Source organism: Pleurodeles waltl, chromosome 3_1, assembly GCF_031143425.1.
Source record: "Pleurodeles waltl isolate 20211129_DDA chromosome 3_1, aPleWal1.hap1.20221129, whole genome shotgun sequence".
Taxonomy (NCBI): domain Eukaryota; kingdom Metazoa; phylum Chordata; class Amphibia; order Caudata; family Salamandridae; genus Pleurodeles; species Pleurodeles waltl.
Window position 1 is genome coordinate 1412876357 of NC_090440.1, and position 24760 is coordinate 1412901116.

The window sequence follows — 24760 nt, forward strand, 5'->3', positions numbered from 1 at the left end:
GAAGATGTAATAAAATCTCTCTGGAACCACAGATGTCCAAAGTCGTGAACAACACCAAACCCATATTGGCTATCAGTGAAAATGGTCACTTTGAGCTGTTCCAAAACACAGCATGCTCTAGTAAAAGCAACTAGTTTGGCTACTTGGGCAGAAAAGACTCCTCAAAGCCAGGAGGCGTCTATCACACCTGAGACTGTGCAAACTGCATAACGTGCTCTCAGGGTACCATCAGGACCTCTTAAACAGGAGCCATCAACAAACATGACATGATCATTTTCGTCTAAAAGGACATCTTAAACTTAAATATCAGGTCTTGGTTTGGTGTACAGTTTGGTCACATCAAGACAGTCATACTCAACCTTATCTTTACGGTCACTTGCATATTCAACTGAAAAAAGTAGCTACAATTAGTACATTGCATGCCACAGGCTTGTTTGCATTTCCATGTAACTGTGGCAAAACTGAGAGAGTGCATTCACCCCTCTCACAGCAAAACAAAGAAAAACATTTGTTGTAATGGGGCATTCTCAGAGCTGGGGCTTGGCACAAGCGTCCTCTCGGTTCGGTGAAGGCATGCATGCATCTGTCATCAAATGGTACCGGATCACACACATCATCTGTGTCAACCTCTGTGACGGCTTGGACAAAAGGGAAAAATTTGGAATCCATTGGTGACAGTAGCCAACCATTCCCAAAACTTTCAGATGTGAGTCAGAAGGTTGTTAGGTGTTCAACTAATGGAACAGTGTAGCTTATACAACAGGTCACGTCCTTAAAGGTTTACTGAACTTGAATTTCAAACCACAAATTGGTGTTTATCTTCAAATTAACCTATCTTTACCCAGACATATTCAGTAATAGGTTTTGTCAACTGCTTATGTGCTACTCCTACAACCTGAATTCTCCTTCTTGATAGGGGCATGTTTGGCACTTCTGCTGTTCTGACAGTGAAACATGTAGCTCCAGTTTCAACCAAGAATGACACACCTCTAAGGATGTGGCTTACATGCAATCCTCATCATCCGAACTATCACTGTGAAATGTTAAAAAAATTGCTCATCACTCAAATCAACTGAGGGGAATTGTAATGCCATCTGATTCGAGTGTGCATTCGCAATCTGGTTCATGTTTGCATTCACCAACTAATTCATGTTTTGCTGAGGAACAATCACTTGCTGCTGTGTCATCTGGCTTGTGGTACCTGCATTTGTTGTCCTTTGGACATTTGTACATTCAGAATTCAGGGTCTTTGGACTCTCTGAATTTGAACCTGACTATTACATTGAGTCCTAGCAACACCAGCACTCTGTACCACATTATTCACATTATTATAGGGACAGTCCATCTGCCAATTACCACAACTTCTGCAAGCATCCCAAGGATACGTTTTCTTCAATCACTCAATGTCAACCAAATTTCCAACCTGATCTACCTGAACACCCGGTCCTCTACTTCTAGGCTTAATCACATTGCTAACTTGATGCTGCAAACCTTGCATTCTACTTGTATTCACATTCATCTGTGGGCTTTGGCTTCCATTCTGTGCAGCTTTCAATTGCATTACCAGCTAATGATCCTTCTATTTCTGCTTTAATTCAATTTCATCACTGCAGTATCTTGCATACTGCAGGATCTTATCAATGGGTTCCTTTCTGCCAACAAATCAAGTCCTGCTGAATCATTTCATTAATGCCTGTCTTCAATTGTTGCAAAAACCTATACTCAAATAGATCCTTGTCTTTCAGCTCTATGTTTTCTGTACTGCTATGCTGTTTGAAAGCTTGCAGCAATCTCTCACAATAAGTATTAATAGACTCTTTGTTTTTTTGGGATGCCCTGTCAATTTTCTGCCAATCAAAACATTTTGAAGACACTTTGTTCTTCAGAAATTCAATTACCTTTTAATACTTTTTCATCAACTCTTCAGACGGTGCACCTATTACTGCATATCTTACAGGTTCACACTCTGGCCAATCAACACTTCTTTTGCACTCAGTTCACAAGTCAGCTGGAACCACAATGTCAAGCAATGTATTCAAGTCTTGCCACAGGCATTTTGAAAGTTTCACAAACCTTTCTGTCTCCTTGTACTCCTCCATTGGCTTCTCCTTCAAAGTCAGACAATCATCAGTGAATAACAAAATATCACTCCTACCCCAGGTTACATGCACATATCCACCCCCTGATGTTTCTATAATAGGCATAATATTTACATTGTCCTCAGCTTGATTTGCTCTGTCCAGAGACAAATTCTGCTTAACTAATGCTCTCCATGTTTGAATATATGTAATTAATTCCTTAATGTGCATTCTCATTCCGGGTGATCTCATGTTAATAATGTCTTTGGTGCTGAACTTTAATCTGTAACTTCTTTCAAAGGTTTAGATTTTTCTATGTCCACTTCATATTTCTCAGCTAAGTCTGCTAACTTTTCATTAGCCTGCCCAGCTCGTTGAGTAATATCCTTACACATGAATCAAAATTTATCTTCTGTGTATCTTGCAAACTGCTCTGTATTAAACCTATCCAAAATTAATTCATTTATTTCTAATTTCAGTGTGGGTGCATTCACTGTCCTGTCTCACTCATGTGTCTCTTTTGATCCAACGTTGCCATTAGTTGCACCTGTTGCACCTTGCGGGCTAAGATTGCTTCAACAATCCGTTAACTGTTGTGCTGAAAGACGTTGCAAACTGATCTCATTTCATTGGGGCACATCCTGTTGCGGGGTACTGCAATGTATTTTTGTAATCTGATCTGGTGTGAGCATATAAGGAAGTGGGGTTCCCTAAGGAAACCTTGTATCAAGAACTGGTCCTGCCTGACTTAAGTTCTGGCTAGATTCTGCAATTCGTGTAGGGATCATAGGTGGATCAAAAGAAGCTGAACTCTTCACTTCTGAGCTGTTTGAATGAACTGATCTCTGCATACCAATTGGAAATATACCAACAGGTGCAGCTGGCATTTCAGGGACTGCTGAACCATTCCTTGAATGGGAATTATTTCCAGAATTGCCTGAAGCATACACGGGAACAACTGGACCTATAGTCAAGGTATCTGTTAATGAATAAGGACCCATCAAGTTTGTCTGATTCTGTGAAGTTGACATTCCAGCACTTTGACCTGTTAAAACAGTACTGAAAGTCTGTCCTGTTTAATTCAGGGTAACATTTGACCTTCTCTGCACTGCCCTAACCATAGGGATAGGCTGATTCTGATTAAACTTCTGCACAGACAGAGTCACATTAGGTGTCTACATTGTCTGATTCATATTGGGACTTGGCATTACCTGAATCATAACTGGGCTTGGTACTACTTGATTTGCAACTAGACTTGAAATAGACTGTGCTGTATTAACAGTCAAAACTGGTAGATAAACCATGGGCACTTTTGTCAATGAAGTAGCAGGTGTACCTGGAACTGTCTGATTTGGGATCCGTGCAGCTAGAGCAGTTGGCACATACATGACTATATTCTGTACTGTTTCACAACTCATTTCTGCCTCAACTGCATGAGACGTTGGGGGATTATTCATCAAAAGCTGATTTATGAACTCATACTCCAAATCATTCTCAAATGTGTCTTTCTTTCTACCCTCATTTTCTGCTGTCTGAAAAAACACAGCTCCTCTTAGTGCACTTCTTAATGCCTTGAAAATTTTACTTTTTGCACAAATTCAACTAACCACAATGATTTTCATTTGAATCAGAAAGTATATTCAATCCCACAATCCTTTTCGCAAGCTCTTCTCAACCAATGGCAATGTGATACTGCCTACAAATACCAGCGCAGCTTCAAACTAACTGACCTATATCAGTGCGGCACAAAATGACGTCCTACTCACTTCCCTAAGCAGTTGAAATTGTTTCACAGTTGTCTCTCATACAATCGCTTATTCACACCTAATGCAAAATATTGCAAGCAAAAACCACTAACCTGCCTGCACACTACAGGTAGGAACTCAAACACTTTAAAATCTGCATGGGTTGCACTTATGACTGTAGCTTTCACAATTACATGAGTGAAACTTGACCACCAATTCTCACTCCGGTTGATATAGATCCTCCATGTGCACTCTGAATTCACTAAATACCAACAAACAACTCATACTCACACAGGGAAAGAGTATTGGCACCATCAACGACATCTCAGGACAAGTACTTCACTGCAGACAATAAATGAACCAAGTGTCTTCTACACTTGTGAGTTATCCCATGATCTTAGGCCATGAAAAACCCATCAACTACAACACAAACCACAGACATTTTATAGCACAAGCACCCCAATATTTTTTTCTTGTTTTGCAATTCATTATTGAGCATAGAATCAAAGCAGACACAGGTAGCACAACATGCAGCTAGTATAACAGGTTCAGAAATAAAGCAGTTAGGGGTGTATGATGGAAAATCGATTTGTGGCAATACAATGACACCCGGTGTGAATCTGCTTAGGGACCCAGCACTGAGGAGGGTGGAGTGGGTGACAGCCTAGACAGGGAGGATGGACAGAGAGTGGCGATGGGGGAAGATCAAGACATGGTCCCCAGTGCAGTGAGAGAGAGAGCAGGAACCTTGTACAAGTGTCCTATCCACAAGGGTATGGCAATGTTTCTCTCCAAGTTGGTCTAAGCATGTGGGAGTGTGCAGCGAGCCAACGGGGAGAGGGCATAAAAGCTTGACAGGATGAGGGTAAAGTGTGCCTGGGGAATGAAAGTAGGGCCCTGTATGATGCAGTGGGTGGTGGAGGGGCCAGCGAGGTCCTTAGGGAAGTCGGTATATCTCGTAGGGTAATAACATAGAGGGACCTGGAGAAAGAGGATTTGACTGGATGGGGGTGAGGGTAAGAAGGTAGGGATTGTTGCACAGGTGGGAGGCTGTTTGGTACATTGCCCTGATCCATTCATCGTGAGTGGTGGGAGGTGGGGAACAATGGCAAAGTACACACAGTTTGGCCATGGCGAGTGCTGTGTGGAGTAGTGGGGCTTGCAGACGGGTCATTTCAAGGAGGTTCACAAATTTGTGCAGGAAGGTCAGGGAGCACGAGAGTGGAGTCTGGAGAGGGACAGTCTCTTGGAGTGACTTTCCCACTGCCTCCCAGTAGGGCGTGATAGAAGGGCAGTTACAAAGTTATCTACCAAGTTGCAGTGGGAATTAGAACAACACCAGCACTGAGCATGGGGAAAAGGTTCACCGCTGTTAGCTTGACAGGTGTCCAGTACCAATCATGGAGTGTTTTGAACAGGCAGAATTTCATTTGCGCTTCCCTCACTTCACAATCACGGTCTGCTCAGTCATCCTCTTCAAATTCTGTTTGATGATTTGCTTGCTAGGAGGTGCTGAGGGTGTTCAAAGGGGGTAGTCTAAAATAGGAGAGCACAGGGGCGGACGGTAAGGACCATGGATGAGGCCCCATATATTGGTTATGACCAGTTTGCAGTTGTATGTGTTTCTAGGCTAGACTCAGAGGGAGGCCGTATTCTCCGCTTAGGATAGCAAAGGCTTTGAGGGTCCCATTGGCAATGACCTGTCCTAAATGTGTGATGCCTGCGTTGCGCCATTCCCTCCAGTCCAGCGTTTGAACACCCATACGAAGCCTGGTGTTGCCCCCTGTTGATGCGTATTCATGTAAGTACGCATACACACCTAGCAAGCGGCTAAAGTGTTGTCAGGATTTCAATGTGGCTTGCACCACCAGGTGAGCAGCTTGGACTCTGGTGTCTGAATCTCCATAGAGCAGGTCCTTGCCTTGTGGGCTATGCAGGAGTGTATGTTCTATTTGGACCTATTGCGGTTGGTCGACCATCCCTGGGAGCAGGTGACTAAGTTGCAAAAGGTGTAGGGACTGCGTGTATTATTCAACAGAGGGGAGGCCTAAGCCTCCGCAGGAGGGATGAGCCATCAATTCGCCGACAAATGGGGTTGCGCAGATCCCCAGATGAAGGAGTTACTCTGTGATCAATGGCACGTAAGGTGGGGAGTGGAGTGAGTAAGGGCAGCATGTCTGAGGCGTAGGTGAAACGGGGTAACGTCACCATCTGCACTGCCTGCAACCTGCCTCAGAGGGAGAGACCTAGTTGCAACCATTTCACAAAAACCCATTGGGTGCATTCAAACAACAGGTCCAGGTTATCTGCCATAATGCAATCCAGGACCCTATTAATATAGATACCTAGGTACTTAAGATGGAATGGTGTTGAAAGGATGGGGAAAGCCATGATTGCCACTTTGCTGGTTAGTCAAGATAAAGGTAGCGCCTCACTTTTGTCCCAGTTTACCTTGTAGCCCGATAATGCTGCAAATTAGGCAAGGAGGTCCTAAAGCTTCGGGAGGGAATGCAGGTGATCTGTTTGGGTAAGCAGAATGTCATCAGTGTTGAGGTAGTCTTACGATGTGCCCTTTGGGACAGGGATGCCCGAGATACCAGGGACTTGATGGATGGCAGCTGCCAGTGGTTACATGGCAAGAAGGAATAGGAGCGGCAACAGGGGGCACCCATGTCGGATTCCACATCTATTGAAGATGGGGTCAGATGTAAAACCCCCACAATTCCCCTGCATTGTGGGTGAGTTGTATAGCCAGCAGACCTTGGTTATGAAATCTTCGCCCAGGCCAAAAGGGTGTATGACCTGGAAAAGATACTGTCACTATTCTGTCAAACGCTTTTTCTGCATCCAGAGAAGGGGCTAGGGTTTTGTAGCATGAACCCCTTGCGGACCAGAGCCAGACATGAACCCCACTTGTGTGTGGTGGATGAGGGACGGGATGACTTTGCACAGCTGGGCTGCCAGCATTCTGGCCAGAATTTTAATGTCGCCATTCGAGAGGGAGATGGGTCTGTAACTACCACATAATATGGGGGTCCCTGCCCTGCTTGGGGAGGATTGCTATGGGCGACTTGTTGGAGATGGGACCAAGGGTGTCAGCCGAGGCTGTGTCCCAAAAGGCCTAGTATAATGAATCTACCACATCCTCACCTACCCATTTGTAGAATTCTGCTGGGAGCCTGGTGATGCCCTGTGCAATTTTGTCTTTGCTGATCTCTCCGTACAGCAAGTCTCTGCCCTCCTCTGTGAGTTTGGGCAGGCATAGGCCTGCCAAGAATGCAGTGAGGCATGTAGGGTCTTCCGTAATTTTGGGGGTGTAGAGGGACCAATAGAAGTCAGTGAACTGTGGACAATATGTTGGGGACGGGTGATGATATCTCATTTGGAGGTTTGGATGACTGGGATGGCAAGGGCTGCTGCCTGTTGCTGCAGCTGTGCTGCCAAAAGGCGACCTAGCTTTTCTCCATGTTCATAATGACACCCTTTTCAATCTCTGGAGAGCGTATTTGGCTTTGGAAGTATAGAGGGAGTTGAGGTCCATCTTAGCCTGCTCCAGCTTGCAGCCATTGGTTGAGGAGGGGTCTGTGGTATATAGGCGTGCAGTTCAATACCTGTGCTTCCAGATCCTTCTGCTGGGAGCACTGGTGTGCATTGGTAAGGGCTGCGTCCCTCATCAATTGGCCCCATAGTGCCGCTTTCACAGATGCCCACAGCATCCTAAGGGAACGAGCCCTTGTTGTTGGCAAGATAGGTGAAGATGTGGGATCTTAGTTGGGCTTTGCATTGAGGCGTGCAGCAGCGTGAGGTATTCAGTCTCTGTGGTTTGTGTCCCGGGGAGGAGAGCCCCAGGTCCGTAGCAAGATGGACAGGAGAGTGGTCCGAGAGTGTGGCTGCAAGGAATACTGTCTTCTGGGAGGTCAAAAAGTAATCAATCCTCAATTGGGTACCGTGAACCGCTGAGATGAATGTATATCCCCTGTCCTGTGGATGGGCAAGACACGATGAATCGATCAGGCCGTGGTCAGCCAGGATATCATTCAGGAGGACCCTGTCTGCTTGATTATGGTGATCTAGGGAATGCATACGGTCGAACACACGATCAGGGGCAAGGTTCCTGTCCCCTTCCAGGAAGGCAGTGTGAGGCCCCAATTTCAGTGAGTAGGCGATTAATTTGGAGAAAAAAAGGACGCTTGGCACTCGTAGGGGCGTCGACCGAGCCCAGGCAAAAGACACCATCTTTGACCTTGACTTTGGCAAAGATGTAGTGACAATGTGTGTCTGAACATGTTTTTAGGATAATGTGTGGTAAAGACTTCTGGGAAAGGATGGCAACGCCGCATTTCCTAGCTAGGCCTGTGGAGGTTGTTGAAACTGACGGGCAGCTGCTGTGAATCGACCATCGTGACGCAGTTTGTCAGATTTGAATTGAGACCAGAGCGTTTCTTGTAGTAGGGCAATATCTGCCCGCTGGGACTGTAGGTAGGCCAGAATTTTCTTCTGCTTGATATAGTGAGTGAGGCTATGAACAGTCCATGGAATAACATTCAGGGTAGGGGGTTGACATGCGAGGCCAGCCTGTGACATCCAGACAATGATTTGGGTCGTCTGTAGAGGGGGGAGAGGTTCCGGGGTGGGTGGCTGAGTCAGGGGACTCAGGGGGGAGTGTTGTGTAATGGGGAGAGAGGACAAGGGTGGGATGTCCCTCGGTGACTGGAGGGGGGTTAGACTACTACTGCTGGTGGTAGAGGGTGGGGTAGGGGCTCACTGGTGTTATGAGAAGGGCAGGTGGTAGAGGGTCTAATGGGGAAGTGGGTAAGGTGGTCAAGAGTTGGGTAAGTACAGAGATATAGACAGGTGGGGTGAAGTGAAGAGGGAGAAGAGGTAGCACTATGGTATAAAAGAAAAAAACCCAGTACAAGTTGGGAGCTTCTAACTGATGGTCTAAACTTGCGTGGCCCATGTGCCAGAGGCCCCCTGTGTGGGGAGAAGGGGCAGAGGCAGAACTGATAGTATAATCAGTACCAGTGCAGCAAGGGAGCTGGAGATGGCTGAATGAGGCTGAGGAAAAGAAGGGAAAAAAGGGGGGGAAGGAAGCTGCCAATGTGTTCAGTAAGTGGGGTAGTGCCTATGACCCCAGGATGGGACAAGGAGAAGGCTCGGTTCTGACCCGGGCAGATGGGGAACACTGAGGGTTCCCTGCCCCAGCAGGAAGGGTGTGTGTGTAGGGATGTCATCGTATCTCTGTGACCACTCTGCTACGTGGCAGAATCTTCTGTGGAAGGAGGACAGGGGAGAATGTAGAGAGGAATGCGGGATGTGCATTATCAGCTGGAACCGTGGATAAGCAGTGCGTGACACAGCCAAAATAGGGGCAACTGAGTAGAGAGGGGGCCCCATGAGGCCAGCTTGTGCATGCAGGAAGCCCTGCATTCACCACAGGGGCCCACATGGGTCATTGAGACTGGTGGGGCAGAAGGGCATTGTATAATTGATGACAGAAGTGGGTTGGGGGGGTGAATCTCGAGTGTGCCGCAGTAGTCCAGCAGGATGGAACGGTATTGTATGGGTGATACATGATAGGGGCACCAGACATCTCTAGTGATTTGTCCAGCTGTGGGGGGTCTGGTTTAGGGTGGGGGGGGCTCTCGTCTCCCAGTAAGTATCAGTATTGGTGGTAGATGGAATCATAGTATGGCATGGGGCAGGGCTACAGGGCTGCATGTCTAGCATGAGGGTTACAACGTCTGGCACATCAGCAGGGGCATAGAGGTCACGGTTAAGGAGCAACATCAAATTTAATGTCCATTTGCGAAGTTGGGGCTGCAGTGCCAAAAATGCTCTTTGTTTGTCATTGGTGTCCTGCAAAAAGACTGGAGCAATCTGCAATTCCCTGCCCTCAAATTCATAAGGCCCATGAGCCTAGAGAAGGTGGCTATGAGAAAGGCTTTGACGTCCGTGCTTTCCACCAGCTTCGGGAACCCAAAGAAGCGGACGCTGTCCCTGCAGCTCTGGTCCTCGAGGTCTGTAAGTTGTCCTGAAGGTATTGCAGCTCTTGGTCGTTGTTGGGCATCAAGTTTAGTTCATCTTCCATGAGTGAGAGACAGTGTTTCATACGAGTCACCTTAGTCTGAAATCCAGTGATGTCAGTACGGATGGATCTTAATTCCACTGCGAGGTCTGAGATCTTGGTGTCCATGCCCTCCAACCTTCTGCCAACCGCCATGATTTCTTGTAGAATGAGTTCCATGGAGACATCCGTTTTGGGCGCCTGGGTGACATCTGGTAGGTCAGAGACAGGTGGCGCTGAAGTCGTCAATGTAGTCCGATGATGGGTGAGGGACTCCAAAAATAGCAATTGGCGAGCTGGTTTGCCAGCAGACTGATCACTAGGCATGGCTATCCTGAAGCAATGTTGCCGATGTAGGAAGAACACCCCTTTTCAGGCAGAAGGGTGAGGATAGAAGTTCAGTTGTTGGTGAGGCGGCGGGCAGTGTGGCGAGACAGTTGATTACCCTGGTGATGTAGAGAAGCACAGGGTAATGGGGGTCACTGGTCTGGAGAATATACTGCAGGGGGTCATGCCCGGAGGCTCAGTCAGCCCTCAGTATCCTCGCTGCCTGTTCCAGAGCCTGTCAAGGTGAGCACGCAGGGATGGCAGTCTTTCTCTGAGAAGTTACAGAGCAGTTGGACCCCCTGTCCAAAAAAGAAAGGGGGGGACCCTCACTTTGTGCTACGGAGGGTGTCTACAAGGTGTGAGTGAGGAGAGGGCAGTCAGTCTCTTGGTCCTCACTCTTCAGGGGTGGCATGAGGGGGAGGCAATAGGCTCACCTTGCTCCTTCATCTGCAGTGCTTGGCTTAGAGGCCACAGCCAAGGGACGGCACCACATGGCCCAGGTGGCAAAAGGTATTGCAGGGCAAGGTGCCAGACAAAGATGAGGGGTCCACTAGACCCAAAGAATCGTGGCACCAAGAGGAAGATGAGGGTGACCTCGATCGATGGGGCAGCCCTGCGCAGAACTTACGTGACCGATTGTTACTTCGATGCTTCCACCTGTAGCCTTTGTTATCAGTTGTGAACATGTGAGGGGGGACAGACAGCACTCCATACTTCACTGTCTCATTGCAGTCAAGCAGGGCCCTCTGGCCCCTCCCAATGTCGCTTCCGGGTGGAGGCCCCCAGGAGATATTTGGCGATGCAGGACAGGTGCGTGGTAGGGTTGTGGTGTAGCACTTATATTTGACTGCTCTATCAGATGATGCCTGGGGTGCAGGATGGGGGCTAAGGGAGAAGCCTTAGAGTTCAGAAACTGCAGGAGTGGATGCCCCTTCCTGCTGGGCCGTCTTCCAAAGACCTGGGCAGCCACAGTTCATCCGTCACATCAGATGTAGCCAGCTTGCCCCAGGAATGCCTTCTTTCAGCCGGTTTGCTGTCAGGGAGTGACAGGGCGTCGGTGGCCTAGAGCGGGACACCACTGGCATGTAGTGCCCTATCGGATGGGGTAGTTGTGGTCAGTGGAGGGGGAGGGTTGGGGCGCCCACGGAAAGCCTCTGGACTCAGGTGCTGTTGGCATGCAAGCTATGGTATTGCCCCCCCGGGGCGTAGGTGTGGTCAGTGGGGGGGTGGGAGGGGGCAGACAACCCCATCAATGCTCTGACCCCAGGTGCCTTCATCCACGTCCCCTTGAGGGTGGCGTGAGGCAGCATGTCTGCCCTCTCGGGCCAAGGTGAGAGTTGCACTTAGAGTGGCATGCCAGCACGGGGGCACCAGGCCTAGAAATAGTCAGTGAGGAGGCAGGTCGGGGCCTCCACAGCAGGCACTGCCAGCGTGCAATGTGTCATCTGCAGGGTGGAAGAGATATGGTCAGTGGGGGGATGAGAGGGAGGAACATCCCCACAGATGCTCCAGTCCCAGATGCCCTTGTGCGTGTCCCCTGGCAGGTGGCAGCGGTCAGCAGGTCCAACCTCCGGGCCACGGGTGGAAATCAATCCCCTGGCTCCGTGTTCATTTCTAGGCCTGGGTTCTGCTCTTTGAGCAGCAGGTCTGCAAATGGCTCCGGGGGCATAGCAAGTCGTGGATCAAGGCTCAGGACACCGCCATCACCAATCAGGAGCAGGAGAATGTGAAGCAAATCTCCCCTCCAGTTCCTCGTGTCCGTCGCTGCCATCTCTGTCCTACGGTGCACAGAGCTCTCCTAGCAGGTGGCTATCTTTGTCTGCGGCCAGGCCATGGACCCCCCCAATCACTTTGAGTATGACAGCTCCACAACACACTACCAAACATTATACTTTACCGTGCACTCAAAAAAAGCACAAAACCCTGTTTATACTTACTGGTAAGGACCACGCTGGAACTTCCTCAATCTCTGGAATGGATCATGGGATGAATTACAGGGTAGTCAATTTTTGGACTCAGCAATAACATGAGGTCAATCCTCCCTAAAACTAAAAAAAAATATGGTTCCCCCTCTTATTGGAGGAAACCATAAGTCTGCTACCAGATCTACGGACGCATTTTTCATCCTTTGCAGAAATCAAACACTCATTGAGATCGACAGACCTTTGGACCCAGTAAGTATTGTGGTGAACCATAAACAAAAACACCACTCAAGCAATTCAGACACAACAACCAATGTGATCAGAGAAGAAAAAGTTTGATCAGAAATAAAGTTAAAAAATATAGTACAACCACAAGCTCAAAGTCATGAAGACAGTGGGCAAAACCAAGTTATAGAGGTACAAAATCACCAAGGTTTGCCCAAGCCATCATAATAAATTCAGGTCAACTAACATTATTAAAACTATGTATTCAGCTAAAATAATACATAACATCAATAAGAATATCTCTGCTCAGGATTATTATATAGTCAATTCAAATTTAACAGAGTCAGTAATCTTTAGATGGACACAGGTCAAACCTACAGCTAACATAATCAGGGAAATACATTTGTGGGGAGGAACACATGTGGGCAAAATACAAAAAGAGCAAAATTAATTTGGAAAAAGATGGTCTCGGACTGCAAGTCACAAACTAAGGGCCTAATTTACGAGGGCCTTGCGCCACTGGAGGGTAACTTTTAGCAGCACTCCAGTAGCACTGTGCCCTGCTCTATATTTACAAGGTGGCGTTAAGCCACTTTTCATGGCTTAGCACCATCTTGTAAATATGGGCCACCCCAAGCAGTTTTCTGTGGCAAAGGGACGTACAATGGGTGTTGCTCTGGGTATACCCATTCGACACCCATTGTTTTTTGACACTGCCAAGATTTACGAGAAATTGTAAACCTGAGGCAGCGCCAAAAACGAATGCCTCTCCAGGGGTAGAGTTATAGTGGTTCAAAGAGGAGAAATAGTTTTATTTCTCCTTGTTTTTTGCTCTTTCTATGTGTGCGGCATTTTGCAGCACACACAGAAGTAGCCAATTGCCATTAATTATTGTTTATGTGCAGGAAGGTTTTCCTTCCTGAACAAAAAATTAATCACCCCTGCAATGCAGGCATCCTTGCACCATGGTGCAAGGATGCCTGTGTTGGCGGTAGGCATCTTATTTAGTGCCGGCGCAGGGATAAACACAACGATGTGCCGTATTCTTGAAAATATGGCACGTTCCTGCATTTTGGAAATGGCACAGCTCAGCACAGCAATATTGCTTGTGGCATCGAGCTGCGCATTTTGTAATATATGAGGCCCTAATTTTGGCAAATAATAGGTAAAAAAGGAAAGAATCAGCATATTAGAAGCTCAGTTACAAGTCTTCTGAAAGGGCAAATAAAGGGATTACTAAATCTAAAAGGGGCATTTCAAGAACAAGGGCAAATGGAGAGAGGAAGTTACTTCTCCAAGGGATACATCATTCAGGGAATTTTCATCAGCAAGACATCCAAATCAGCCTGCATCAGAACAACCTCTGCAAGCTTCAAAGGTCTGCTCAGAACTCTTCCAGATTGACTGCAGACTGACCAAAGTTTGAACGTCCATCAGTGTTTCAAATTACGCAAATCAGTTTGTTTTGCCAAAGGTATCAGTTCATGTCACGTTGAGTAGGCATCAGGAAATGAGGGATAATCAAGTGACTACTATAGACACAGTCACATTTCTTCCCAGGGCTGTCATGGGAACATCTCCTTTCCGTGTGACTCCAAGCAAGTATGAAACAAATGTATATGATCTCAGTCCATCAATGTTCTCTTTCTCAGGGACTAAGGAATGAAGTTTTCAAAGTTTAAACAATGTGTCTATTACAAAGGGATTTTTCATCTTTTGGAATGAAATCTGAAAGAAGACTTCACATTATGAAAAAATAATTCAACACCTTTACATGACTGCAAAATGCGAGCTCTGCAGGCCTAACTCAGACTAACAAGTAAAGAATGTAAAATGCATTTAATTAATATGTTTCAGTAAAACACATATAATATTTAAACTCCTAATTCTTTCATTAGTCACAAAAATTCAATATCATTTCTCTATGCAATTTTAGTCTAGAGCTTAACTTACATGTTCACATAAGTTTCATCCTTCTAACATGATTAGATTCAAAAGGCACCTAAGTCGAACTCTGAAATTCAAGCAATTGCACAATTAAAATGCATGCCAGTGCAACTTTCTAAGTTCGTTTTTCTCTCTTTTTCTTTCATAAACTTAAACTTGTCACATCTTGATAACTTTTGTGACATGAGAGACAGCACTAATTTTCAATCTTTATCATCTATGAGTTAAGCTTGCCTCAAAGATAGGCCTTTGTACCCATCACTGGAGGTCTTCCTCAGACTGTAGCCCACAATGCTGTTCAGATGATGACTTGCTTAGGTCCAGGAGGAGTCACACCCTTCCGTCCTCCAGTAACTCAGAATAGACTGGGAGAACAGGCAGTCATCCTTGGAAGAAGTGAGGAGTAGAGAAGGTTGTGGAGGGGAATGAATCAGGCTGCATACATGCCTCAGTAACTGTGAAAAAGCGTTCTGCCCAGTGACCTCAATAATGTACCTAGGATGCTCCCCATCCTTAGGAGCATTTTGTCTCCCCTTTTCAATGAGAGGCGGTTGGGGCATGGGGCCACCAGTGGTTGTAAGCTCACCAGCAACTCCATGCATACGTTCCATACTCAACACTCTTCTCAGGTCATACGAAACATCAACATTTTTCATTTTTTTCTCCCCTCATGAAAAGGAAATCTGATTTTCCTGCAATAAATTGCAGTGCTGAAGGTGGATTTTTGGGACTGTTCCAAAAGTTTTGTGATGATTAATACTTTACTGTGAACAGAAGACAGATCAATGAAACAGTCTGCTAAATTTTCTATTTTGAACGTGACGGAGATTAATATATGGTAAATCCTAATCACTGTATTCATATTTTTACTTGAGCCCCTCTCAGATTATGAATACATCTAGAATGCATGCCTCTGCTGTCACGGGGCTGTTTCTCTTGTCACTTTCATTCTTTGAAACTCTTCAGTTTATCACCCGAATCTCTTAGGTGTCTTCGGAAAAAAAATATTTTAAGCCTGCACATCTTTTGCTCAAATTTGCGAATCCACAGTTTTAGCTGAAATTCTTCTCCCGGCAAGACGGCAGGGAGCTGCTATGGCTCAGAATAATTTCTTCCCCTAATTGAAGCCTGTACAATTACTTCATAAAACCCAGAAAACAAAATTTTGCAGTTTTGTAACGGGAAGCACAAGCCATCACTCCACCTCAGAAAAATCTTTACAGTTTACAAGGAAATTAATTTAATCAATTACTTTCGCTATCACCTCCCATGGCCATTACATTTTATAGTTTATTCTCGCAATAGCAATTTTAGGTTTTGTTTCTAATGCCCACCACATCGAGCCCGATACATATTAAATTAATCCCATCTTCAATTATAAAGAACAATCAATTTTTAATAAACCCTGAATGCTTTTGTGTATCTGTATTAAATTATCCCAATCTTCACTCTAAATTGCATATTGCAGTCTGTTTCAGTCTGTTTCGCTATTTAGTTGAAAGCCTTAAGTCAAAAGTGGCAACAGCCCAGTGTTTCAAGGATTGCAAAAAGACCTAGGTAAGGAGCCCAAAGATATTTTCTGGGTAAATAGTATTATTTGTTTCAAAAAGTGTTTGTTTTACTGTGGACTCTCTGTGTTTTCAGGCAGCCTGGCCTCTTTTAAAGTGGTGTTTTAAAAAAAAAAAAAAACGTTTTTGCTGTGACTGTGTGAATTCCCTTGCTAGTTTGTGCCCCCCCCCACTGCCCCCCTTTTTTCCCCCCTATTCTTGGTAAAAAGGCTACCTACATCTCTCAGAGTGTGGTTTTTAGGAGATTGTTTTAATCAGTTTGTGTGATTAAAGTTGTGCTCAAAAACTGTCTGCCCCCCCCCCCTGTATTTTCACCTTAAAAAAAAAAGCCCGATTTTAGAGTGTGCACCCAGCACTATTGCAGTGTTTGTCTCTTAAACAATCCCCCCCTTACCTGGAAAGTAGGCTCTGCTAGCTTGGAAGTGTGGATTCAGCCTGTCTGTATCCAAGGAGATACTGAATAGAGCAGCAGTTGCCTTTCCCCTGCCCCCAGGGACTGGACTTAGCTGATTGGCTCCCTGAGTCTCTGCTGCACCTGAGACCCCCCCCCTCACCTGCTCTGGCTCCTTAAGTTTGTGGAGGGAAGGCCAAAGACAGGCACCTCCATTTTGTGTTCCTCTGTGCATCTCCCCTGTGCCCTGATACAGCCCAGTGTTTCAAGGATTGCAAAAAGACCTAGGTAAGGAGCCCAAATATATTTTCTGGGTAAATAGTATTAATTGTTTCAAAAAGTGTTTGTTTTACTGTGGACTCTCTGTGTTTTCAGGCAGCCTGGCCTCTTTTAAAGTGGTGTTTAAAAAAAAAAATCATTTTTGCTGTGACTGTGTGAATTCCCTTGCTAGTTTGTGCCCACCTCCCTCTGCCCCCCCCTTTTTCCCCCCTATTCTTGGTAAAAAGGCTACCTACATCTCTCAGAGTGTGGTTTTTAGGAGACTGTTTTAATCAGTTTGTGTGATTAAAGTTGTGCTCAAAAACTGTCTGCCCCCCCTGTATTTTCACCTTAAAAAAAAAAGCCCGATTTTAGAGTGTGCTCCCAGCACTATTGTAGTGTTTGTCTCTTAAACAATCCCCCCCTTACCTGGAAAGTAGACTTCTGCTAGATTGGAAGTGTGGATTCAGCCTGTCTGTATCCAAGGAGATACTGAATAGAGCAGCAGTTGCCTTTCCCCTGCCCCCAGGGACTGGACTTAGCTGATTGGCTCCCTGAGTCTCTGCTGCACCTGAGACCCCCCCCCCCCCACCTTCTCTCTGGCTCCTTAAGTTTGTGGAGGGAAGGCCAAAGACAGGCACCTCCATTTTGTGTTCCTCTGTGCATCTTCCCTGTGCCCTGATACAGCCCAGTGTTTCAAGGATTGCAAAAAGACCTAGGTAAGGAGCCCAAAGAGATTTTCTGGGTAAATAGTATTATTTGTTTCAAAAAGTGTTTGTTTTACCGTGGACTCTCTGTGTTTTCATGCAGCCTGGCCTCTTTTAAAGTGGTGTTTTTTAGTTTTTTTTGTAAAAATCGTTTTTGCTGTGACTGTGTGAATACCCTTGCTAGTTTGTGCCCCCCCCCCCCACTGCCCCCCTTTTTTCCCCCCCTATTCTTGGTAAAAAGGCTACCTACATCTCTCAGAGTGTGGTTTTTAGGAGACTGTTTTAATCAGTTTGTGTGATTAAAGTTGTGCTCAAAAACTGTCTGCCCCCCCACCTGTATTTTCACCTTAAAAAAAAAAGCCCGATTTTAGAGTGTGCGCCCAGCACTATTGCAGTTCTTGTCTCTTAAACAATCCCCCCCTTACCTGGAAAGTAGACTCTGCTAGCTTGGAAGTGTGGATTCAGCCTGTCTGTATCCAAGGAGATACTGAATAGAGCAGCAGTTGCCTTTCCCCTGCCCCCAGGGACTGGACTTTAGTTAACTTGCTCCTTATATAAGTTCCTTGTGGTTATTGCATATGCTGTTGTGATAGGTTGTTGGGAGACGGTGTTTCATTGGTTGCTAGCTCCAGATATGCAGTTATGATTGGTGGATCGGGCTGAGATTCTGATTGGCTGTTGGATCTAGGGCTGTGATTGGTGGATAGGGCTGAGTTTCTGATTGGCTGTTGGATCTAGGGCTGTGATTGGTGGATAGGGCTGAGTTTCTGATTGGCTGCTGGTTTTTAGGGCTGGGGGCTGTGATTGGTGGTCAGAAATAGGGCTATGACTGGTGATTAGGGCTGGGTCTCCCATTAGTTGGCTAAATCAGGGTTTAAAATCGGATTGGGTAGGGTTAGGGCCAGCTTCTTATTGGCTGTTAGGGCTATAAAAGGCCAGGATTCAGGGAGTCTGAGAACGGGCGTCGAGGCTAAGGGCGGAGAGGCTAAGGGCAGTTGTCTGTTTGGGCGGAGAGGATAAGGGCAGTTGTCTGTTTGGGCGGAGAGGATAAGGGCAGTTGTCTGTTTGGGCCTGTTCGGGACAGGTAGGGACTAGGGACTAGGGCCAGAAGTGATGCCCAATTCACATATGACCATGAATGGTGTCAGCCCCTACACATCCCTCAACATGCAAACACATATTCTACAAAGGCATCCAAACCATGCATCACAAACTGACCACTGACAGATTGCATTGCCCCACCACCCAACACAATACCATACATGCAACACATATACACATACCCCCCACAACTACTACAGTCAAACACCTTCATTCTCACAGCAAACACTACTCTGTCCCCTCCCACTAACACTACCTGCCACCACCCACACAGTACAAAAATACAACATACATTTCTCTCAGCTTCAGTTTCCCAGATACACACTCTCTGCTGATATTAACCAACAATACTATCCACTGTTCGCTCCACACAGACCACCTGTTAGGGTTTGTACACAGCAAAGAGCATGTCCCCTCTCACTGCACTAGTGGGTTCTGTAATAGCTCCCTTTTAAACTTACTATTGAAAGCCTTTCTTGTTATCTCACCTTCCCCCCCCCCCTAGGCTTCTGTGTATGTTGTTTAATGTGCTGTTTTGTTTACACATTGGGCCTTGCTTTTACCAAGGCTTCTTTAAAACACTCCTCCCTAGGCCATGTGTTAATCCAACTCATTTGCATAATAACTGAAACTCTGCACACCTTTCAAGAACATGTGCAGCATGTGAGGACCACACCCAGCTCTTCAAACCACACCCAGCTCTGCACACCTTCCAAGAACATGTGCAGCATGTGAGGACCACACCCAGCCCTTCAAACCACACCCAGCCCTGTCTATAAAAGGCATCCCCCGAGCCTCACCCAGTGCTTGTGCTCGTCTACCTCCCGCTTACCTGAGAACAGATCCCTCGGCGCTGGCACTCCTGCTCTTTACAGACTTTCATTGACTTCAATGGGCGCAGCTTCTGGCTCTTCCTTCTTCCGGTTTCCGGTTCCTCCTTGCTTCAGCCTCTCTCCTATGAGTAACCTGCAAAAGAGAAAGAAGACAAGGTTAGACTGATCAGTATCTCTTGCCAGCAACAAGTAAGTGCAAAACCTTTTATTACCTGAAAGAACTTTGACAACAATTTCTGGATTCGTGTATAGACAATTTGAAACGAAATACCTTCCACGAACATTGTGATTCAAACTCTTTGTTACAAGAATATTTTGCAGAACTTTGTGAAGCAAACATTGTTTTTTCTCATGGAACTTTTAAGAATCGAACAGTGGAAACCATTAACAGCAAGGCAAACAGTAAATCAAGGACTTGCACAAATTACATGCTGTATTTTGATGTAAAAGTACAGTATTTGTTTTATAAAAGATTCTGGAAATATGGGAAAAAAGTTTTACAGTAATAGAAAACACATCCCAGAGCAGTAACACATTCCAAACCTGGAAACTAGAGACCAGGATCCAAGAGGTACTTTTAGAAGAGAATTTCTAATAAATAAAGGGATAGTCAGGAACCCATTTAGGAATAGGTTGCACTTATCTGTTCTTTGTTTATGTTTCATTAGGCACCAGTTTCTACAGAAGTCAGAAAGGGCCGCAGATTTGTGCAGCACTTCAACAGTGGAAACGCAAGAACGGTGTTGTCTCTCTTTTTTTTATTTTATCCACTTCCCCCCTTCCCTTGAGCTTCTGTTCTTAGTGCACTGTTTTAAAAACTAGTGTGCTGGAACAAGCAGTTTCAGGGTGGGGTCGGATTGTCTTCAACCTCCATCAGAACTGAACAAGAACTCAGGTGAGCTGGGCTTTGACAGAAGCACAAGCCTTTAAAAAATTTCAGTTCTGGTGGACGATGAATACCGGGGAAGAAATAGAGGGCATTGTCGTCACGGATATGGCGCAGGCCCTAAATGAGGACTTGGCTCATAATGAATCAGTGTCTGGCATCTTGCAACATATGCAAGAGGAAATAGAGAGATTAAAGATGGAGAATACCTCTTTAAAACAGGATTTAAGCAGGTATAAATTTAGGGGATCTCAGTGGAACACAGCTTCTACGCCTTTGTTTAAAACCTCCTCAGAGACAGGGGCGCCATCAAAACATACAACTTTGCCTTCCCCAGTTGAGGTTACTGTTAATGTTCCTAATGTTGTGCCCTTAGCAGCACCTGAACGTTTTCATGGAGATAGTAACAAATTCCTTGTTTTTATCAATCAATGTCAATTACACTTCATTTGTAAGCCACAACAGTTCCCTACTGATGATACGAAAGTGGCATTCGTCTTGTCTTATTTGGGTGGCACAGCAGCCAATTGGTCAATTCCTTTCGTGGATAGAGATGATCCAATCCTCCATAATTGGAATCAATTTAAACGTACCATGACCAGCCTTTTTGCAAAACACACTTTCATGCAGGCAAGTGATAATGAGCTTTTAAATCTTAAACAAGGTAACAAGGATTTATTGACCTATCTCACTAGTTTTAATCGTTTACTCACCGAGACACAGTGGCCAGAAGAAAAGCGTGTCTCCCTTTTTTATAAAGGTTTGAGAGACGAGTTAAAAGACGCGCTGGCTCATATCGTTGATTTGCCAAAAGACTATTCAGACTTTGTAGATTTAGTTGTGAAATTAGAACATAGACTAGGAGAAAGAAGGAGAAAATTTCAATTATGTTTATATTGTGGCAGGGCAGGTCACTTTGCCAGAGAATGTCCAGTAAAGCCTAAAACTCCACGAAAGGGTGCTGTTTCCTCCACCTCCTCAACTGAATCGGGAAACGATTAAGCTCGACAAGGGGAGAGGTTACTTGTTCGAGAAAACATCTTAATCAAACCTCTAATGCTGCAGCCTTCAGGGTACCGCACATACCTAGACATTTCATAATTCAGGTTGTTTTAATTGTTACTACCCAAGTGAGGCATTCTCTCCCTGTCCTACTGGACTCAGGCGCGACAGGAAATTTTGTGGATAATAAGTTAGCTGAAATCTTAGGACTTCCTATGTGCCTAAAGCCTTGTCCAGAAGCAGTATGTGCAGTGGATGGGTCAGAATTGACCTCTGGATTAATCACAAAACAAACAAGTCCACTTGTTATGGTCTGTCAGAACGAGCACACAGAGGTGATTAGCTTTGATCTGATAGATACTCCTAATTTTGGTTTGATTCTCGGGGTACCCTGGTTAACAACTCATAACCCAAAAATTGATTGGGTGAATAGAACTGTTACTTTGGATTCCTCTTTCTGTAGAATCAATTGCTATCAAGAAGCAGGTACAGAACAGAGCACAGTATTACACTGTGCTAGTGTTACACAAGATGAACCAAGTCTCCCTCCTGAATATTCTGATTTTAAAGACGTCTTTGATCCAGTAAAGGCTAGTGTGCTGCCCCCACATCGGTCTTATGACTGCCGTATAGATCTTATCCCAGGGGCCCCTTTACCTAATAACAGAGTATATGCTTTGACTGACGAAGAAACCAAATACTTAAGAACCTACCTAGATGACCTACTACAGTCTGGGTTCATCCGTCATTCCACATCTCCGGTGTCATCTCCACTCTTTTTTATCCCGAAGCCGGATAAATCCCTGCGCGCGTGTATCAATTATAGAGGACTAAATAAGGCTACAATAAAGAATAAATATCCTCTTCCTCTAATACCTGTGTTGTTGGATCAATTAAGACATTCTACTGTATACACTAAATTAGATCTGCGGGGAGCTTACCACCTGGTCCGAGTAAAAGAGGGGGATGAGTGGAAGACAGCTTTCAAGACAAAGTTTGGTTTATTTGAGTACACAGTAATGCCCTTTGGGTTATGTAATGCCCCTGCGGCCTTTCAGTTCTTTATAAATGAGGTCCTACACGAATTCCTGGACATTTGTGTCATAGTATACATAGACGACATCCTCATTTACTCTAAGAACTCAGAAGAACATACCCAACATGTTCGTGCAGTATTATCAAAGTTAAAAGAAAATCATCTTTTTGCTAAGTTAGAAAAGTGTACTTTTAATGTCAACAAGGTGGACTTTTTAGGATACTGCCTGTCACCTCAAGGAATAACTATGGATGTAAAGAAAATCAGTGCTATTGCTGATTGGCCAGAACCATCCTCTGTAAAAGATATTCAGAAATTTCTGGGTTTCGCCAATTTTTATAGGAGGTTTATTGCACATTTTGCAGACATTGCGGCCCCAATAACTACCTTGTTGCGGAAAGGGCAACGATTTCTTTGGACTGATGAGGCGGCACACGCCTTTCAACTCCTAAAACAAAAGTTCACTTCAGCCCCAATTCTGAAACATCCTGATCCTGACTTGCCCTTTTTTGTTGAAGCGGATGCTTCACAAGTAGCTTTAGGAGGAGTTCTCTCTCAACGAGATGCAGTAGATGGCCAGTTACATCCTATAGCCTTCTATTCCAAAAAGTTATTGCCAGCTGAACAAAATTACACTGTGGCTGAAAGGGAACTACTAGCTATCAAAGTAGCCTTTTCAGAATGGAGGCACCATTTAATGGGAGCCAAGTACCCAGTTACAATCTTTTCTGACCATAAGAACCTACAGTTTTTTGGATCACTTAAAGCACTAACACCACATCAGATGCGCTGGTTAAATTTTTTTAGCACATTTGACTTTGTTACAACCTATAGACCAGGTGCACAACAAATTCAATCTGATGTGTTATCTAGATACGGACATACCTCAGACATGAAACAAGATAAAATAGGAGAACCCATTATTCCTCCCCAAAAGTTGTTGGCACCAGTACAACAGAAGGATTTCATCACAGATCTATATAATGCACACATGCAAATAGCACTTCAGGATTGGTTAAAGGATTCCCATAACACAATACAACAAGGTTTATTGTATCACGACAACATGCTGTTAGTGCCCACCTCTGAATTACAAACACAGGTGATAATTTGGCATCACGCCTCACCCTTGGCAGGTCATCCTGGTTGGGTAAAAACCCTGGAAAATGTGCAAAAACACTTTTGGTGGGACACTATAAGAAAGGACAATAAGCAATTTGTCACTACCTGTCCAATTTGTGCAAGACATAAATCTTCTCATAAGGCTCCTGACGGCTTGTTAATACCAATGCCAACACCCAAACAACCTTGGCACACTGTGAGCGTAGACTTTATTGTAGGTTTACCACCTGTAAAATCCTTCACAACAGTGTTGGTTATAGTGGATTTTTTATCTAAAATGGCACATTTTGTACCATTACGGAAATTACCCACGGCAGCAGAATTTGCCGATATTTTTATAAGGGAAATTGTGCGTTTACATGGTTTGCCAAGCAAAGTGGTTTCAGACCGAGGGAGCCAGTTCAACTCCAGATTTTGGAAAAAAATATGTGAAAAACTGAAAATAGATGTGGCCTTATCCACTGCTTTCCACCCAGAGACAGATGGACAGACTGAACGACTGAACCAAACCTTACTTCAAACGCTACGTTGTTTATTGGCTGATTATTCTAGTGAATGGTTGGAAGCTCTCCCTGTAGCAGAGTTTGTTTATAATAATACTGAGCATTCAGCTCTACTTTGCTCACCATTCTATTTCTTGCAGGGGTATCATCCAAGAGCTATACCCATTTTGTTAGAAGATTCCCTGTTGCCTACAGTAACGGATAGACTAATGAGGTTAGGTGACATACAAGACAAAGCCAGGAAACATTTATTAAAGTACAAGGAAAGCATGAAAAGACAAGCAGACAAACACAGGTCTGAGGCCCCAATGTATAAAATTGGTGACAAGGTATGGCTCTCCACAAAGAACCTAAACATAGAGGGATCCCGAAAGCTGCAACCACGTTTCATTGGACCCTTTAGTATAACTGCCATAGTAAACCCGGTAACAGTAAAATTAGATTTACCAAAAGAATATCCAGTACATACTACATTCCATGTTTCCTTGCTTAAGCCGTACAACTCAAAAACCCGACCTGAACCACCACCTCCACCCATACCAATTAAGGGAAATCTGGAATATGAAGTGAAAAGCATAAAAGACTCAAAAAGAATTAGTGGACGTCTGTTTTATTTAGTAGAATGGAAAGGATATGATGAATCTGAGAATTCATGGGAACCAGCATCATATGTACATGCCCGACAGCTGATTAGACGGTTTTATTTAAAAAATCCAGGAAAACCCCATCCTGTAGGAGGGCCTTTGAGGGGGGCAACTGTTAGGGTTTGTACACAGCAAAGAGCATGTCCCCTCTCACTGCACTAGTGGGTTCTGTAATAGCTCCCTTTTAAACTTACTATTGAAAGCCTTACTTGTTATCTCACCTTCCCCCCCCCCCCCCCCAGGCTTCTGTGTATGTTGTTTAATGTGCTGTTTTGTTTACACATTGGGCCTTGCTTTTACCAAGGCTTCTTTAAAACACTCCTCCCTAGGCCATGTGTTAATCCAACTCATTTGCATAATAACTGAAACTCTGCACACCTTTCAAGAACATGTGCAGC